Raw genomic sequence first — 16,668 nt, 5'->3', positions numbered from 1 at the left:
CATGGTTACACATAGTAAGAAGTTATCCATTGAAACCAATAAAAAAATGAAGAAAATAGTCAATAACACTTATTGATTGATCACATTAATAATGGAAGGAAAAGTTGAAACATTTTATCTAGCTTGGGTGTTTTCAGACAGACTTAAAGAACTAGAATACACTAATGGAGTGCTTATCTTGTAACTAAAAATAATAAAAGTAGTAGATGTGCTATGTCATATATTTTTTTGGGTGTTTACTGGAAGAGACGAATATTAATAAAGGAAGAGAAAAAAAATTCAGTATCATTTCTCTTTTTAATTATCATTTCAATTAATAATTTATTGTACATTTTATTTTATAAGTATCATTTCTCTTTTTAATTATTATTTCAGTTAATTTTATAAAAAATAGTACAAACCAGTAAAAAAAATTCAAATATAGTCCAAATGTACCCTTCATTTTCTAAATGAAAATAAAATCAATTGTTGACACGAATGGAAGGAATTAAGATAATGATAATTAATACTAAAAATAAATAAATAAAAACTCATATGGTTTAAAAGCAAGATGAAAAGACAAAACAATGAAAATAATTAGAATATTAAATATTATTTTTTATATAAACAAATATAAAAAAATAAAACAACTATTAATTTGGAAAATTATGCATGTGTGTGTGTGTATATATATAACATTAGCTTACTGAGATCTTTTCTCCAAATTGCCACTATCTCTGAGACCTTACTTGGGAGATAGGATCAAGCCATTAAAGCAGCCTCTGGAATCCGATTGTTGCCAAAAGCATAACTCAGCTACATCAAACTGCATTCTAATCAACACTCTCTCTTTGTACAATGATATCATTAATAAAAGATCACAACAATAGAATAATACCTTTCTACCAAAAGTTGAAGGCAGTCCTCAAGTTTACCCAACATGAATAAGCAAAGGAATGCAACATTATTCTTCCCTTCCTCTTTAGCAAGAGTTGCAAGTTTTGATATTCCTTCAGCATCTCCTAAAGAGGAATATAGTAGCAATAACCCACTCAATCCATTGCGTGTTTTAAACACTCTTAAGCCATTTCTACCTTCAAGAACAAATAATGAAGAGATAAAAAAGAGATACCCAATACCAATCAAGATCAAGTGTGTCCATAATCATTATTAATTGTGACAAGAATAAAAGAAAAATTCAACATCCTAATCATTCAAAATCTAAATGTGCATATATTGTTATTTTCAATATTAGAATCCTTGCTTAAGCTTATGTTTTATTTAGGTAGTGTTTTAAAAAAATTATGAAAACAACTTATTGTTCTCATAAGTTTTTTTAATTTATTTTAAAACTTTCTTATATGATTTACAAAAATTATTTTGTAAATTTATTACAATAAATTTATAAAATAAATGTTTATCTGATATGAAGTTATCATATAAACTCTTAATAAGTTTTTTATCAAACAATTTTAATACTTAAAACATATTCAAACTAGAAAACCAAAAGAATATAATTGTCATCATTGCCAACTTCCAAGCACAACTCCACTAGTAAATATCTCTGCTAGCTTCTAGCTATCTGGCAGAGGTGATGGTTTTACATGATCTTTTGAAATTGTCATAATAGTATTTACAATGCCAAAGAATATTAGCCACCAATAAGCTCAGGATCACATGGAAGCATGCTGCATAATACAAGCATGAGGAAACAATGACACAAAAGAAACAACGAACCATCATTTAGGATAGCATTAATAAGCACCATAAAGGGTGGATAGTCAAACTCCCAAATGAGAGCCAACAACATAAAACCAAGTTGTAAGCATGTCAAACATGTAGAACACTGTAGAAGCAAGCTTCATGATGATGAATCAAGATTGATTCAAGGAGTTTTAATGATAACAAAGATGATGATAAAAAGCCCAAGAGAATGAGTTCAAGATTGAGTCAAGAACAATTCAAGAATCAAGAGAAATTTGATTTCAAGATTCAAGAATCAAGTTTCAAGATTCAACTTTCAAGAATAAAGAATCAAGAATAATCAAGTTGAGAATTCAAGAATCAAGAAAAGACTCAATCAAGATAAGTACTAAAAAGTTTTTTTCAAAACATTGAGTAGCACATGAATTTTTCACAAAACCTTTTACCAAAGAGTTTTTAGTCTCTGGTAATTGATTACCATTTTATTGTAATCAATTACTAGTAGCAAAGATTGTTTTCAAAAAGCTTTCAACTGAATTTATCACGTTCCAATTGATTTCAAAATGGTGTAATCTATTACAATGATTTGGTAATCGATTACCAATATGTTTGAACGTTGAAATTGAAATTCAATTGTGAAGAGTCACATCCTTTCACAAAAATGCTTTGTGTAATCGATTACAATGATTTGGTAATCGATTACCAGTGATAAGTTTTGAATAAAAATCAAAAGATGTAACTCTTCCAATGGTTTTCAAGTTTTTCTAAAGGTTATAACTCTTCTAATGGTTTTCTTGACCAGACATGAAGAATCTATAAAAGCAAGACCTTGACTTGCATTTTAGATTTAAATTCATAACAATTATTACAATCCTTTACAATCTTTGAATCTCTTTGAACATCTTCTTCTTCTTCTTCCTTTGCCAAAAGCTTTCTAAAGTTTTCTGGTTTTCCAAACTTTGAAAACAAAAGTGTCTTATTCATCTTTTTTCATTCCCTTCTCCCTTTGCCAAAAAGAATTTGCCAAGGACTAACCGCCTGAATTTTTTTTGTGTCTCTCTTCTCCTTTTTCCTAAAGAACAAAGGACTAACTGCCTGAATTCTTTTGTGTCTCCCTTCTCCCTTGTCAAAGAATTCAAAATGACACAGTCTGAGAATTCTTTTAATTCTTTCCTTTTCCATAAACAAAAGATTTCAAAGGACTAACCGCCTGAGAATTCTTTTGTTTCCCCATTCACAAAGTTTCAAAGGACTAACCGCCTGAGAACTTTGTCTTAACACATTGGAGGGTACATCCTTTGTCGTACAAGTAGAGGTTACATCTACTTGGGTTGTTGTGACTGAGAACAAGAGAGGGTACATCTCATGTGGATCAGTTCTAGTGGAGAGTACATCCACTAGGTTGTTCAAAGAGAACAAGGGAGGGTACATCCCTTGTGGATCTTTGCTTGTAAAGGAATTTACAAGCTTGAAAAGAAATGTCAAGGACCACAGGTCGCTTGGGGACTGGATGTAGGCACGGGTTGTTGCCGAATCAGTATAAAACTCTTGTGTGTTTGTCTTCTTCTTCCCTACTCTTTTAATTTCCACTCTGCACTTTAATTACTGCTTTTACTTTTGGTTAAGTTTATATTTTTGTTCTTTACTTTCTTAACAACATAGTAAAAGCCTAAGAAGGGTAAATTTTAATTAGTAAAGGTTCATTAATAATTAATTCAACCCCCCTTCTTAATTATTCTGAGGCCACTTGATCCAACAAACACAACAAAAAAATTAGGCCCATCTAATAATTACAATGTCCAAAATACCATGTCAGACATAAAATAAATCCAGAGTTGCGAAACAATTCACTTACCACAATACGAATTGTAATTGATACTGCATAAATTTGCATGAAAGAGGAAATTTATTAATCAGATTAAAATAAATACTCATCCCAAGTGGAGATCGCCAGGACAAAACAAAAATTTCCCAAAAACTGAAGTCTCGTATGGAGTATCATAACAGCTGAAGTAACAACGATATAGATGATTAAGTGGGGAAAATTGTTGAGAAGATGTTAACAATAATTCATTAGCTTACTATATAATTTTTCATTCTCTGGAAGATAGCTCGGCTTGTCAAAACAACACTAATAATAACACTAAGTCCAGGTTCTGTTAGAACAATATCAGATGCACTTCGGGCTGCATCAGTAGCATCAACAACAGCTATACCAATGTCTGCCTTCTTGAGGGCAGGTGCAACAGCTATACCAACATTCACAGGACTCCAATCACATCAGTTGCTTATATAGTACAACCGCTTACTTATAATCCTTGTTAAAGTCATTAACTATAAGAGCAATGATTTCATTATCATAATACAAGCAAAGGAAAGGTGTTCACTACCTTATGTAATAAACCTATAATCATTTTGACATTTACTCCAAGGTTTAGTGCCCTTCGTATTGTTTCTGCACGATCATGCCTAGGTGGGTCAAAGAGAGACAAAAGGCCAATAAATTGCCACGGGCCTCCAGCACTCTCTTTCCTTCCATCTGGAACTTCCTGTATAGAAAGGAGTCGCCTCAATTAACATTTCCAGCTTAAAGCATAGGCATACAAATGCACCAATTGATTGAGCAATAAATTAATTACTTGGTATGCTACAACAAGAGATCGTAAACCACGCTCTGCAAACTTTATCACTGAATGAACTCTACGTTCAATGTTTTCCTTATTGTGTGCAAGATTCAGGATCTAACAATCATGATACAAATCACATCACAATGACAATACACAAGACCAAATATTAATATAAAATTATGCAAATGATGTTGTCAAATTACCTGTTCTGGTACACCTTTGCTTACTCTATGCATTTTGCCATCTTGATCAAGATAAGTCAATGTCGTCCACTTATCACTAGGATTGAAAGGAAGAAAATGTACTTCTTGTATGCCAGCACGTGCCTTCAGTAGCAGTAAGTTAAAAAGAAAAAAGCTAGATCAACTTTAATTTAGAAAAATGTATATAAATGTGCAGATTATAGTTGTTGGCTTGATGCTAAAAAATATGCTCCAAGAAGAATACCAGCGAACAATAAATCTATGACTATGACTAACCTCCTTTGGATCAGCCAATATCCCAACTATGGCTGTATCAATTGCATCTTGATTCTCAAGCCTTGAAGCTCGGGCCGCCATCAAAATAACAGTATCTGGATCCACTCATTTTGCAAAAACCTTAACGGTTAAAAAAAATATTAGAACAAGTGCATATAAAACACAAAGAAAACAAGCCAACAACACCATTCAATAATTCAGCATCCAACCTCAACAAGATTTTTGTCAACAGTAAGCTTATTTAATGTCAGAGTCCCAGTTTTATCATTGCAAAGCACATCCATGCCTGCCATCTCTTCAATGGATGTCATCCTCTTTGTGATAGCCCCCTACAAAATCACAACCATTAGTTCTTATGTGTCCACCCAAATCCAAGGTGCTCTCAACCAAAAGAACCTAACTGACCTGTTGAGATAGCCTATGCGAACCAATGGCCATGGTCACAGACAAAACTGTGGGCATGGCAATTGGAATTCCTCCAATGAGAAGTACAAGCAAGTTATCAATTCCAGAACGATAGGGTCAATCTTGGATGGGATACATAACAATAATTTCAACAACCATCCCTAATGCAATTGAACATATGCAGAAGTTCCCAATTGCAGTCAAGACCTGAAAAAGACGACAAAAAAATACAACAAAAATGAAATCTAAAATTCTGAAGTATGAATATCAATAAGACTGCGGGGGGCGGGGAGTTACCTTTTGAAAGTGTCCCACTTGATTAGTAGTATCCACAAGATGAGCAGCTTTCCCAAAGAAGGTATGAACACCAGTAGCAATGACCACAACTTCAATCTCTCCTTGTTTGCAGGTAGAACTAGAATATACTCCATCATCAGGACCCTTTTTCACTGGCAGTGACTCACCGGTAAGTACAGACTGAAAAGTACGAAGTGCCAAGGAAAAAGAGGATAATTGGCCAATTAGGCATGTGGAGGATTCAAAGAGCAAATATTATATGATAGATATATAAAAATAAATAAATAAACAAATAACCCACTTGATCAATTTTCAAAGGATCCCCTTCAAGAAGTCGAGCATCTGTAGGAATAATATCTCCAAGTTTGATGTTGATTATGTCACCGGGAACCAAGATCGAGGCATCTTAATCATTCCACCTACCATCTCGAAGAACCTTCACAAACACACTCATGAGAAATGAAACTATAAAGGCAAAAAGAAAGAAAAGATTCCTTCCAAATGCAAACTGCACCAACAAGAATAAGGAATCCACACAGTATTGAGATAGAACAAAAAAAAAGACGTTGAGTTTGATACCTTTGCTTTTGGAGCGAGCCAAGTCATGAGAGTTGTTGTGGCATTACCAGCATTGTTCTCCTCAATGAAACTGATAGTTGAATTGATGAGAAGCAAGGTAATGATACCCACAAAGTGACAACCCCCAGTTATCAACAATCACACCAAGCATCATCAACTCACAAATTACACCACAATAGAATGAAAACCTTCCACATTGTACATATATAGAATATTGAAACAAGTATATCGGGAGAATAAAAAACAATTCTTAAATTGGGGTAGATTAAGAGAATTCCTATTTTATAATATATATATATATATATATATATATATATATATATATATATATATATATATATATATTGATCTCAATTCAAACCCTATAAACAACCCAAAGAGGACCACATCTGCTTCCCAACATGTAATTTTGGATTAAACTCATTTTAATAAACTAATAACGAAGGTTTTAAAAAACGGTCCACAAGTTTTAAGAGGCTTCCACAATTGTAACCCGCAATATCAAGAACCTTGAAAACTTGAAAATTGTCATTCTATTTTTTTTATAAAAAAAAAAAGGCTTGAATAATCGTAATTGAAATGAACCAAACATGAACTCAACTTACACGCGACTTCTCCTCGTACCTTTCATCAAACACTGGGTCAATTTCTAACAAAACTAAAAATAATATTTGCGGATAAAAAAAATAATGAAAACAATAAAACAGTATGATAAAATGTAAAAAGCTTGTTAGAAAAATGTAGGTAAAAATATTATTGAGCAGATAATGAGGGCTGGAAGAATTACCGAATACGGTGTTGATGGGGTTCATGGCGACCTGGTTCTTAGTGGCATCTTCGATGAGTCTTTCGGTATTGATGAAGGCGACATAAAAGGGTGTGGTACGGTTGCCCTGATCGTTGGTGATGATTTCAACGCAGTCGTGCTGCCAGACTCCAACGTAGGAGAGAACCTGTGGATTTTAGAGAAAATGAGTTTAGAAACCTAGGGCGATTCAAATCAAGTTCAAAACGTGTTCAAACTTGTGAGAAACCTATGAGAACCACTTTGAATCTATGAGAATGACAGAGATGCAAAGTGAATGAGAGCTACAACGGTGTTGAAGGAGAATGAAGTGTGCAACAATGTTGAATGATTTCTTAATGAGAGAATGAGATATGAAAGAGAGAGTGAAGTGGGTGCTCTCACTCAGCTCTATGAGGTAAGTGGAACTGAAGACTGAAGAGACCGCAAAATGAGGGTAGAAGAATGAATGGCAATGAGAATGGAAGACTGAACGACAACAAGAATGGAAGAGTGAATGGCACTGTGGGTAGAAGAAAATTTTATTCATTTAGGGTTGCCCAAGCTAGCCCAATTAAAATGTGCCACATCAACAATAGAAAGTGGGAAAACAATGTTTTCAAAGACGAGTTTTAAAAAAACAATGTTGTAAAGCATTTTTAAAGTTGTTTTTGAGGAAACTGCCTTTAAAAGTTACAATTATTTACAAAAATGCCACTGTTTTACTTACTACATCGGTCTTTGTATAATCGTCGTAAAACCAGTATCGTAAAATGCCTCTTTTCTAGTAGTGTTTATATATATATATATATATATATATATATATACCCACTCAAGAAAAAACGTATACAGTTAAGGTTCTTTCCATCAAAACATCAAAACATATACTTACATTTTTATTTTAACAAAAGAAAAATAAAATAATACTTACATTTGTATCCTTCTTCGTGTTGTTGTGATATATAGGTTACGCAACTAACAGTAGACTAGTAATTAATTACTAATTAATATCCCTATAGTACTGTTTTAGTTTGAATATATAATGTTCTTAATTAAACTTGTCTCACATTCTCATTATAGCTAATTAAATAGTTATATTATTTTTTATTTTTTTTAAATCTCAAACAGTTTATCTACAAATATAATTTACTCACACATACTAAGAAACAAAAATATTATTAAGAGAATCATTTGATATCAAATAAAAGTTTTACCTTAATTTACGTTGATTCCTACATTTGATAATTGAATTTCTCATGCATATATAATTGAAAGAAACAATTATTCTTAATATAATTGGTGATTAACAGAAATTTACAAATTTGTTAGGTAACCAAGTTGATTATGCACACACATGTGAATTTTTAAGATTTGGTGGTCATTTTCTTTCCGCGGGTTGCAACTTCCCCCCTACCTTCTTTTGTACTTTTATTTTCAAAGACGGTTCTCTGAAAAATTGTCTTAGAATCTCTACATTTTAAGACGATTTTTTCGAAAAATCATCTTAGAATCAACAATATATTTTATTTTTATTTTTATTTTTAAAAAAATACATTTTAAGACGGTTCTCTAAAAACCCGTCTTAGAATGTCTACATTCTAAGATGATTTTCTAAAAAATCATCTTAGAATCCTCAATATATTTTATTGATTTCTTTTATACAAAAAATACATTCTAAGACGGTTCTCTGAAAAATCGTCTTAGAAAGTCTACTATTCTAAGAAGGTTTTTAACTAAGAACCGTTTTAGAAGAGTATCTTTTTCTAAGATGGTTATTTAGGGAACCATTATAGAAAGTAAAGACTTTCTACGACATTGGCTACAACAATGGTTAATAGCCGATGTAGAATGTCCAAAATAACCTTCGTAGAAAAGTATTTTTCCAATTGTGACTAAATATCGATCCTATCTTTATTTTATTTTTAAAAATTATAATCTTCTAAAAAAACATTGGGATCCCTTGTAACATCCCAAAAATAATCCAATAATTATTAAATAAAGATTATCTAAATATATCTTTTAGTAAAGGAAAAGATAAATTAAATTGTTTTAATATATTAGATTGTTATATTTTTTGAAAAGATATTAGTATAATAATATATTATATTATATAAAGACTTAGTTACCTTTAGATACACTTTTAGCTTTGTTGGTACTCAAAATAATATGTTGTTATACTTTTAGTGTTGGTTATTTTTATATGTCCATATTTGAGAGTAATATTTTTACTTATGTAAAGAATTATTTATTTGACTTTATTTATAAGACACGAGGTATTTTCATATTAATATAATTTTAAGATTTTATATTCTTTTTAGTATGAGTTGTTATTTTAGTGAAGTACGTTTCGTCCCTCATCCTCTTTGTAATCTTGAACCTTCCTTCACACTCCTAACACTAACGATTCCATAATCATATCAACCTTCCTTCTCGCTCGGATATAAATTCAAACACTTGGCCTACAAACTTCAATCATTTCCCCAAATCACAAATGAAATGCATGTTGATTAGAGGTGAAGTGATGACCTAGTGACCTCGACAAAGTTCTCATGCAGTTGATGAGGACGATGCCAACACCAACGAGTGTGACACCGACAAGCAGAACCTTAGTAGTGGCCGATGACCACGTGGTAAGCCGTCGGGTTCAAAGAACAAGTCAAAGGCTCAACGGTGATAGCGAAGGAGAGCCACAACGCGTTTTGCAACCACATCCTCCAAATCAGCTGCAGAATCGACATAGCAGAGTGCATTGCACCACCTTTGTCACCAGTGTGACGCTCTGGCAACCGGCAACGCTAGCAAGGTCATTACCCTATGATGACGACGAGTTCCAACTCTAGTCTCGAGGGCAAGAGATCGTACTCGGCAAAGATCTGTTTCCAAGCCAACCAAGAACTCTTTTATTTTCTCAAATCCTCTTCTATATTGTTTTCTATTTGATCAGAATATCTTCTTGCATATAAGTTCTCTTTATTAGTTTAGTTTTGTGTATTTTTTTATTATACTATAATAATTGTTTGAATGTTTAAACCAATTTTTTTAAATGAATTATTTTTTGTGAAAATATTATTAAACATAGTGGCAATTTATAACCAATAATTTAATTATTTCAAAATTTAAAATATAAATTTTGTTAACAAAAAATTAAATAAATGACTAAAATAAAACATTCGAAAACTTAAATGAAACTTTTGAAATTTATGTATTAAAAAACTATTAAATTATAATGGATCAAAAGTGACATTTAACCTTTATTTTTTTATAAAAAAAAGCATATCCTTAAAAAAAGGATAATGAATCTTAAATGTAACTAAATCCTATATCTATTATTAGTCTTGGTTGACTCAAAAGACTAAAATTTGTAAGAATATATTGACATCTCACTCAAAAGTCAAAGACTCTAATTACTATAGCTAAAAAAGAGAAATTGTTTTTTATTCAATTTTATAAGAAAAAGACAAGCAATTATGATTTAACCTAATAAAATGTGGACAAAGAAGAGAATGTATGAAGCAAAGCATCTAAGTCTAACCCAATGTTATGAAACCCAGTTTAGTCCGATTAGTTGGACCTGTCCAACCGAAACTTGATGACCTAACTGAATCGATTTCACTATTGGATCGATCATGCAAATGATCTGAACAAACCCAACAGGTTAGGTCACCAGTCCCGATTGGACCGATCTGACCCAGCCGATCGAACCTGGTTTCATAACATAAGCACGCAAAAAAAAAGGATCACCTCTATGACGTCATTTTGATATTTTATTATTATCAATTGTTATTTTGAATTTTGAAGTATGGATGGATTTTTCTTAATCAAATAATATTAATTATATACTTATATATAATGAATACATATATAATTTTAAATTTTCAATATATACCAAATTAAATTAGATAAATTACTGACCCACTAATTAAATTATTGACTTATTATCTCAATCATATTAAAGACCAAACCGACTTTTACAACATTGGTCTAACCTTAAATCCCAATGACATTAATGTGTTTGGATGGGGGATTTAGAAATTTCTTGGAAATTCAAATGCACAACATTTTAATTGTCATGATTTAAATTCTTTTCATTTTGTAAATATTTTGTTTGGATGAGGCAATTCCATTGCTTGTCTTTTAATTTCCTTGTTTGGATAAAGTAACTCAATTTCAATGAAATTTAAATTTTCATTTTTAAATATTTATTTAAAAATTAAAATTTCAATATTGAATGAAAATAAATATGAATCATTTTTTAAATAGTTAAATATTCAAAATAAATTTACTGTTCTACAATATTTAATAATCAAATTTTTTAATATTTAATAAGTAAATAATCAAAATAATTTTAATGCTAAACAATTTTGAATCTTACACAATATTCTTGTAGTAACACACAAAAAAACTTGGATTAAACAATACTATGTAAAATATTAAAGATGAATGATATGTAATTCCTTGTTCTTGTTAAAAAAAATCTAATTACCTAATCTTGCAATAATTTTAAAAAACATTAGGAGAAGAAAATACTTCAATTCATATCAATACCTAAAATCAAATATCATCAACATTAATGTCACTTCACTTATAATACTCAATAATTCACGAATTATTTTACAAATTAAATGGTCCAAAACAAAGAATATAATCAAACAATTTTAGAATAATCAACTTTTTTCTTGTTTTGTAAGAATGCAATTCCTCCTCTCTATTCCTTGTTCACAAAACCTGACATAGAAGAAACAAATTAATATAAGTCACAATAGGAAAGACAAATAATTATAGTGAAAATATCACTTCAACTAGGCATAAAAAAGACAATTTTATAATTTGAAAGTTCAAATAGAAAATGTAGATAAAAAAATATTCACCAAGTTTCATTCTGCAAGATGTGTTAAAACATAATCTGTCTTTTCGTGGATTGGAAGGGCTTTCACAATAGCTAACTGCTTCGGGTCGTCAGCTAACCATTTAACAGCTTTAACCCATTATTGTCTACTAAGATCTGGTATCAAAGCTGTCTCACATAACACTTCTTGAATATCTTTATCATCCATTCTTTCTACCATTCGATCAAAAGAGTTGGTCATTCTATCCAAAAAAGCTGTTATTCCTTCATTTTCTCCAATTTTTCTCTTGTGAGAATGTGTGTCAAGTTTTACTTTTGTATTAGAGCTTGGTTCTTCTGTCTATAGTAGCATTGGCACCTAAACCCATGAATTCCACTTCATTTGTTTCTCTACTCATCGCTTCATCAGCATCCATAGCAGTTTCAGCTCCATGACTAGTGGCTCTATCTTTAGCACACAAATCGACTATATCATCCCAATTTTGAAGCACCTTGAATCGGAACGATTTAGCCGATTTATGCCACTGGAAAAAAAAGTCAAATCCAATCTACTTTGAGTAACAAATAGCAATATATTAAAGAATACTTACAGTGTAATATTCATTCCAAACATTTTCATTTTCAACTGTGATCATGTGCTTAGTGCCATCCCAATCAAACCCACTCTGGCCAAGGATGTCACTTACAATACCATACCACGATCTCTATAATTTGATACGATTTTTGACATTATCTAATGTGACATTAACAATGAAGCTTGTAGACAACACTACCGCTACAGCATTCAATGTTGACCTTTTCCATTCTCCGTCGCCCTTGTTACCCAAATTCCTTTGATCTCTCAGTACATCAGCCAATATACGTTCCATCTCCAAATCCCATGTAAAATAACTTCTTGTTTCCTCATTATTTTTTCCTAAAACTTTTCTTTTGCCTGACATCTTTTCATTAGATGAGTCCATTGAAGTTAATGTCACTTATTTAACCTGCACATAACAAATATTAGATACAACCTACTTTTTATGCAATAACAAAGTATATAAAAGTCTATCTTCAATAGCAAAGTACAATGGTAACAAAGCACACAAAATTTGTCTACAATAGCAAATTACATTTAAAAAAGAACTATCCCTAAGCAAAGTTTCTTCTAACTTGATAGTTAGCAAACATATTCATAGCTAATGTATCTCGAAATCTTGTCCATTCCTCAGTCGCTTGAATAGTTGTGATATCATCTATGACGTTATTTTTAACTCCTTCCCTTGATTGATGGACTAACTCTTCATCAACAACAGATAAGGATTCTAAGTCTTGAACTTCTAAAAGTTGATCAGTTTATTGTTCGTCTCTTATGAAATTGTGTAACACAAAACAAGCATTGATAATTCTTATTTGTGTCTTTATATCAAAAAATGAAGGAGTTCTTAATATACTCCATCTTTTTTTCAAGATCCCAAATGACCTTTCTATTGCATTTTGGGCACTTGCATGACGAAGATTAAATAACTCCTTGTAACTTTGATGGGTGTTTCCAATCCACTCATTGAGATGATATCTAGTCCCTCGATATGGTGCTAAAAATCCCGGACCATTGGTATATCTCGCATCCACAAGAAAGTACTTACCTACAATGTTTAAAATAAAAGTCATAGGCTTAAACTATACAAAAAAAAGAAAAAAAAATATTTCCAAGAAATATTACCCATTGGAATTTCAAGTTTGTTTTGACAACGTAATGCATCTCGTAATACTCGAGAATCTCCTATAGACTCTTCCCACCCAGGTAACACATAAATAAACCTTAAATCTGGACCACAAGCGGCTAACACATTTGTAGAAATATCACTCTTTCTATTACGATATCTAGGTCTCTCATCAGGAGAAACTGTAACTGGAATATGAGTCCTATCAAGTGCTCCAATACATCTCTACAAACAAGACAATTTTTTTAGATTCTAAGAAAATTTTATAATTAACTAATCTCTCCTAACAATTGATAAACTTACCTCAAACCATCTCCACTTGTTTGCTTCCGCACCTTCTAAAGCACAGGGTTGAAAATTCGAATAGTCTTTGCTCACTTTCATTACCACTTTCAAGACATCGTTGAATTGCCTACTTATGATTTCTTTAGATCTACAATAACTAAATTGCACTACCCTATACTTTAGGTTGTGAGCAAGGATATGTAAAAACATTGCTACTGCTTCAGTTGTTGGAACATTTCTTGTTCTTACTAATCCACCCTTTTCTTGTAAAATTCTACAAAGGTTAAAAAATGCATTTTTACTAAGCCTCAATTGTTCAATGCAATCTTTCTCTGTCCCTCTATAAAGACGATTAAGGAAGATGCGACGTTCTAGTTCCCAATTATGGCTTGGTTCCTTAACAAAATAATTATTATGATATCATGTCACTACACCAATGACCATATGAACAACACAAGCAGCAGCTAATAAGATTATCTTCTTATACTCTTCTCTTTTACGTTTTCTTGAAGTAATTGCAGTGTCAACTATGCTAGAATCCATTTCTTCTCAATCAAACTGCATGATAATGATATAAGATAATATGTGCATATATTATTTGGAGATTTAAAACAATGATACTAGTGCAATACAAAGATGATCAACTAGAAACAATGATACTATTAAATCATGTTTTTGTCGAGCTATTTTATGCCAATTATCTTATTAGGGATTGAAAACTTTGTGACAAAGCTCACACAAAGTAGAAAACTTTAAACCCAAACTTTGAACTTACAAAGTGCCCTTTCCCTCTCCGGTATGGTCCCAATGACAAGTGGCAGCAGGACTTGATGAAAAATCCTGGATCAATTAAGGGCCTAAGTCAACTAATCTATTTGATTACCACACATGTCTTGTTCTTTTCTCTCCCTATGTATATCCTGATATTAGACCAGGCCAAGTTAACGTTGGTACCAAAAAACTATTTTGGGCCTACAAATACAAATGTGTAACCTGATCACAAAACAATGACAACATGGGTAACATTTGACTAGGTTCAACCTTACTCCCAAAGCTGAAAGGCATAGAAACAACCAATCCATTATTATTAATTTTATATAGGTTAATCTATTTAGGAGCAATATACTATATTTCATATTCTATTATTAACTAAAATAATGTGGTTGTATATATAAAACTCTATCTTATATTATCTTTAGTTACTGTAGGAGAAATATATGTAGCATATGATTCTTGTTATACTTTTGGTATTTAGTATAAATATCTTTTGGTAAAATATACTACAAAGTACTTCCTAGTATTAGTAGAGGAATGGATATATACACGAATATAAAGAATAAAAAGTGAATATAATAAAGAATAGAATGTTCTTTTAAGAGACCTAGAAAAAGTTTCACTTTATACATATAGCAAAAGTATTTTCTTATGAGATACAGTATATAGTTATTTCTAAATAATTGTAAGTAATCAGTATTATTTCATTATTATTACCAACATTACTACTATCAAATTAATATTTCTCTTTCTTACAACAGAAATAAAAATAAAAAATAAAAATCTCATCCACAACACATATAGTAATAGATTTGAGATTTCAAATTTCTGGGGGGTTGAAAAAGATTATAAGATTGAGGAAATGACATGATCCAAATTAATCTTTGTCAATCAAAACTTTCAAAAAAACTGAATCAATAATTCACATAGAAGTAATTAGCCTGCAAGACCTATCATTATCAATTTCAAATACATATTTAAAGTATATATCAATTTTAAATTCTGATCATGCTCACACTAGTTGAACCCACAACCAATCCATTTGCTCTTATCCTCTCCACGGATTTAAAGATTTGATTCCTTTTCTTACCTTAAGAGACATGGTACTTCAAGATTTTACCTAGAAAATGATGGATAGACTCACAGGGCCAAACTAAGATTCTTGACTATATAACAATGCACTTAAATCACTTTCCCTGTGCTCTACTAACAAGGATAATTTTGATGAATGATGACAATAAACTCATAAGACCTATGATGTTCTATTTAAACTAGAAATGTGATGGGCCAAAAGCCACATTCTACCTCATCAAAACACACTTAACCATTATTAAACGGTAAAAAATCAAAAAAGAACAATCCTTTTTGCGGCTATTTGATTTTAATGTTGCATTGCAGGTTGCCAATGGGATTCTTAGTAATCCATAGTGTATCTTAATGTAGACTCAAACCCTTTTAATGTGAAGAGAGGATTAACAAAGAATACACAATCTTGATACAGCTGACAAGTCCCTGGTAAATGCAAAATCTCACTCCCTTGCAGTGGCTTCTCCCATAAAATGTGTTGTCATGTTACAAGATTACATGCTGCACTCGGGTCTAAAGCAATAGTAGGGTAAGAACTCCTTTGCTATATGTTCCAGGATACTATATGGGAATTTGCTAAATGATTTTTATCTACTCAGAAAAAAAATTACAGGATACTAAATGTGTGCACTAAAGGGTCCTAAATGTGTGCACTACTGTACTAAATAAATTACAGGATACTATATGGGAATTTGCTAAATGACTTTTATCTGCTCAGAACAAAGTTAAAGCCCACTTGATATACGAATACTAGGTCTTTTCATAGGTAGAAATTTAGAGATTGAGTGGTCTTATATATATAGTGCTTATGGGATAATAACATCAGAAGTGCACTCAATCAACTGAAGAAGCAAAACAACTATGCTACTGCAAATATCCACTCAGAAGTAATGCAGTGGTTACACAAAATCAAGCAAGAAATGCTTGACGCATATCAGTCTGATACTGATAAATTATTTTGTTCACCATTCTAGCAAAACTAGTACATCTAAATATAAAGTGTATCACTACTGGCCTTTAGTATTATGTTCAGTCTCTCATTCATCTTATATCATATCAATATGTCAGTGCAATAAATCATCATTTTCAATTAATAAACACCAAAATGTGCCAGCTTTAT

At 31.5% G+C, this 16,668-nt stretch overlaps 1 pseudogene; it reads right to left on the bottom strand.

Moving 5' to 3' along the window:
* Positions 1-3,703: 3,703 nt before the first annotated feature.
* LOC114412293 lies at positions 3,704-6,177 on the bottom strand (annotated as a pseudogene).
* Positions 6,178-16,668: the final 10,491 nt, after the last annotated feature.

The sequence above is a fragment of the Glycine soja genome, chromosome 1 (assembly GCF_004193775.1).
Source record: "Glycine soja cultivar W05 chromosome 1, ASM419377v2, whole genome shotgun sequence".
Classification (NCBI taxonomy): Eukaryota; Viridiplantae; Streptophyta; class Magnoliopsida; order Fabales; family Fabaceae; genus Glycine; species Glycine soja.
Note: the sequence above shows the minus strand (reverse complement) of the source record. Positions and strands in the feature narration are given on the sequence as shown.